This window comes from Pundamilia nyererei, unplaced genomic scaffold (assembly GCF_000239375.1).
Source record: "Pundamilia nyererei isolate P.nyererei 1_Seehausen unplaced genomic scaffold, PunNye1.0 scaffold00319, whole genome shotgun sequence".
Classification (NCBI taxonomy): domain Eukaryota; kingdom Metazoa; phylum Chordata; class Actinopteri; order Cichliformes; family Cichlidae; genus Pundamilia; species Pundamilia nyererei.
The window spans coordinates 15,173-19,733 of NW_005187720.1; positions in this window are offsets into that span (position 1 = coordinate 15,173).

Sequence of the window (4,561 nt, forward strand, 5' to 3'; positions counted from 1 at the left end):
TATATATAACAATGACATGTGATGAAGGTGAAAAGCTCTGCTGGTTTCATCTGTTTCTATAGTCCCAAAACACTAGTTATTACAGTTACACATTATTCACATTTCTAAAAAAAATTCTATGCTTAATAAACACTGGAGAACTTTTTACAAATATCTAATAAATTATACTGAAAAAGAATCTGAAGAAATTCTGCAAACATGATTTATGACAAAACAGTGACATCTTCTGGCCATGTTTATGACAGCAGGACAGGCAGTGTTATTTCTATTCATGTTTAACTGTGAAAAACTGAAGAAGAAAAGTTTTTATTTCAGTCAAATTTAATGCTGTATTTTTTGTATCTTAACAAAATTTGGTCTTTTGGGCACTCAGTCCTATTTCCTGGGAATGAACTTATGTGAACCCTTTAGATAAACAGCAGCCAATTTCAATACAGTGGGTAACAGGAACTAAATGGGCTCTTTGTAGACTGCATCAGAACACAAAGCAGAAGAAATGGGATCTAACATTATTTGATGTAATTAATGACAGTCACAGTTCTTCACTGCAGTACAATGAATATTTCAAAGGCAGTTCCTGTTGCATTATCTGGTTGGATGGTAGGTAATCTGATTACCAACCACCAGGTCACATGTAAACTACATTTCAGTGTGTTGCACTCCTCTGTCAGACATGGCAGGTATAATATTACTGTTTTATTACATCACTAACATACATAAATTTAAAAACAACACATCATTGTGCCGCTGGCTTACATGCGCCCCACAGCAGACCTGATCTGCTCCAGCTGTCAGAACAGACTCTACTACAGTCAGTTACTCTGGTTTTCTCTTTAATAAAATGCAGATCTGGAGCAAATAAAACATCTGTTGGGGTTAACTATGTCTGAAACAGGAGGTCTGAAAGATATAGGCAGTAAAACCAGTGAAATCTCCCACTTCTCCAGATTTGATCACTTCTTTAGAGTCTGAACAGACAGAGATAAGATCAGGTCCATGTTAAAAAGTATCCAGAACTGGAGACCAATTGCCAGTGTAAACCCAGTTTGTGGTGTTCATGGCAATTCTCATGTCTGGTTACTCTGACACTTTGACCCGAAAAGTGACGCGACCCAGAAATTTGTCTCGCTCATCATCATTGCGGAGGTTAGAACCCTCAACTTTACACTCCACCGTCTGCTCGATGTTATAGTCTTCTTTTGTGAACAATAACTTGACTGCAACAAGCGGTTGCACGTAGTCAGGCTGTAAACGGAGAGAGAGGTTGTTAGCTGTAGCTCATAGCCATCTTCTTGGCTTAACCTCATCTAACAGGAGTCTTCTGCAGCCTTTGCCAGCAATTTTATTGAAGTTATCCAACTAAAAATATGGCTGTTGTGTAGTTAATTGTACTGGCAGACCAATCCAAGAAGTCTGAGCTCCAGTTTTCCTGAGTGGTGAACTGTATGGGAGAGAATTATTCAGCTAAATAACACCTTCAACTTACAAACCCAGTCTTGAAAACTGGCCAAAAGGATAACTTCAATCTTCGGCATAAAGCTGGAAAACTGAGCATGAATAACACTATGCACGCCTGCCACCTCTGCTGAGAAAGCCATGTACTTAGTAAATCAGAACTCAAAGAAAGTTTGGGAGGGTTAGGTTGCAGACAGCCTACAAAGACTTCATCATCTACTGCATAAATTAAGGACAAGACCAAATTATGTTATTTGCTACTCGCTCCCAAACCACAAGATAAGATAACTTTCTGAATGAATTTCTTTAATTACTTCTTCTAAACCATCAACATGTTTTTTAGACTCCACAAAGAAGTCCTACCATTAGTTAATCCTATCTTAAATATGATCATCCCATCTCTATTAATGGGCTACATACTACAGGCCTAAAAGCTGCCAGTAATTAAAAATCTATCACTTCACCCAGCTCACCAACCTTTATATTATGTCAAAAATTCTTGACAGAGTATTTGTGAAACAGCTAACTGATCAGAAACCCTTTCTTTGAGTTTCTATCACGGTTCAGAACTTTCAGTACAGAAACAGTATAGTCACTGTTACAAATGATGTTTTTGCCTCTGGCAGTGGAGTGAACTGTGTGCTTGTCCTGCTAGAGTTCAGTGCAGCATTCGATACAATTTACCATAGTATTTTACATTCTTACAACGATTAGAGCATGCTTTAGGTATGAAACCTACTGTGCTGCAGCGGTTTGTTAATTCATATCGATTGGCTTTCTTCATTGGCTCCCTATTAAATCCAGAATTGAATTTAAACTCCTTCTCATATGCTCAGTCGTGAATAATTAAGCCTGATCTCATCTTAAAGACTTCACAGTAGCGCATCACCCAAATACAGTACTTTGCTATCACTGGGAACCACAAGTACGATGGGAGCCAGAGCCTTCAGATTTCAGACCCCTCTTTGTCTGCTGCCATAGGCCTAGGCTGCTAGGGGCTTCCCGTGATGTATCGTTCCTTCACTCACTGTGTTTTTATATACATCTCTGCATTTAATCATTGGTGATTATTAAGTTATGGCATTTGTTATGTCTTCCTCCCACCAACCCCAACCAGTGGCGGCAGATGGCTGCCCATTTCAATCTCCCTTCAATCGGCCAGTCCCTGTCACCAAGCTGAAATTCCCAGTCTTATCCATCTCCCCCATCATTCCAATAGCCTGGTCATTTATGTTGATCTAGAGATCAATTGCAGTCATTCTAACAGAATGATTACATTTACCCCTCTTACCCCTCTGCAGCCTCCTCCTTGTAAGCTTGCAGCTCTTGCAGCAAGACACTAAAAAATAATTAATTTTCTCATGAAATGCATTTTAACTCCGTGAGATTTTTATTCCTCCCTTCAGCTCAGTCTTGGGTTCTGTTTGAGTGATTGTGATAAAAGTTGTCATTGTTGTACTTAAAATTTGTAAACCTTGCCTTAAACTGCAGGCACATTCCATGTAAGGTTCTGGTTTCTTTATTTGGTAAGGAATGTTTACTTCCTGCCCTTTATGTGCTCACCTTTGCTTGTATATGGTGGACCATTAGATTTCAGGCTTTTTCACTGCAAATTGGAATTCCTCATGCCTCTTATAGGCATTTCTTCTGAGAACTGACAAATCAATTCGTATAACTGTGTATGGACTTTCTTGGCATTTCAGGCCTTCGCAATGTTGCTAATCCTCAAATGTTTCATACTCCTTTAGGCCATGGTAAGATTGGTTCTCTTTTCTTTGAGGGTCCTGCTTTAATTCTGTATACAATAAATTGTGTTCAGTTTAATTAAATTCAGTTTTATCAATATAGCGCCAAATCACAACAACAGTCGCCTCAAGGTGCTTTATATTGTACAGTAGATCGTACAATAATACATACAGAGAAAAACCCAACAATTATGACCCCCTATGAGCAGCACTTTGGCGACAGTGGGAAGGAAAAACTCCCTTTTAACAGGAAGAAACCTCCAGCAGAACCAGGCTCAGGGAGGGGCGGGGCCATCTGCTGTGATTGGTTGGGGTGAGAGAAGGAAGACAGGATAAAGACATGCTGTGGAAGAGAGACAGAGGTTAACAAAATTAAATGCAGAGTGATGTATAAACACAAGGTTACTGAAGAAGAAAAACTCGATGCATCATGGGAATCCTGAGCAGCCGAGACCTATGGCAGCGTCAGTTCCTACAAATGATCTCTCCTTATGGTTGTTGTGATTTGGTGCATTACAACTAAAATTAAAGGTAAATATTTAAATAAAGCTTAGCAACCTGTATCAAATACTATTCTTGTATTCATTCCTTGTAGGTTAAGTAAACTTTGACGCTTCAAAAATAGAAGTATTGTCAAAGTGAGAGGAAATCTGTTAACCTTAAAGTTGCTCTGACATTTTCCTGCATAAATAGAAAAGTAGAAATAAATCAGATTTTTTTTTTGCTACATAAAAATACTTCTGAATAAGTACTCAGCATGCAATATTTACTCACGTGAGACTTCTTCCCATAGTATGGAAAAAACATCTTATCCAGACGACCCTCAGACGGAAAGTACTGCATCTGCAAGGAAGTGGCTCTCTACGAGAGAGTGAGGCACATATACAGTTCTTCAATTTAATAGTTCGAAAAAGTAATTTCATTTACTACGGAAACCTTCTAATTTGCACTTCTAAAAATGTGGTGAATTCTCCTTTTACGTTTCTCCTCTGCTTCACAGGTGCACCATGGGATATTTGCATGTTGTGGGTTACCTTGGCAGTGCAGTTGATGTAGGGATCTCCTTCTGGTTTCAGGCCGATTACCTGCAGACAGGTTTTTAATTAGTATTCACGCAAGTCATTTTTGGCTTTTTTAAAATCAACAAGTGCTTCACTGACCCGGTTCAGCTTGATTATGATGCAGGGTTTCCCCTCCTTGAACCCAAAGCTGGGGTCAGGCAAACCAGAACACTGACGCAGTGTACTTCGTTTAAACTGACAAACCTTCTTTATCGGCTCATTGTCCTGTGTAGTGTATTCGCCCACCATACACAAGTCATTACGCTCCTGAATACTGTCATTATAACCTGAAGAGGAAGA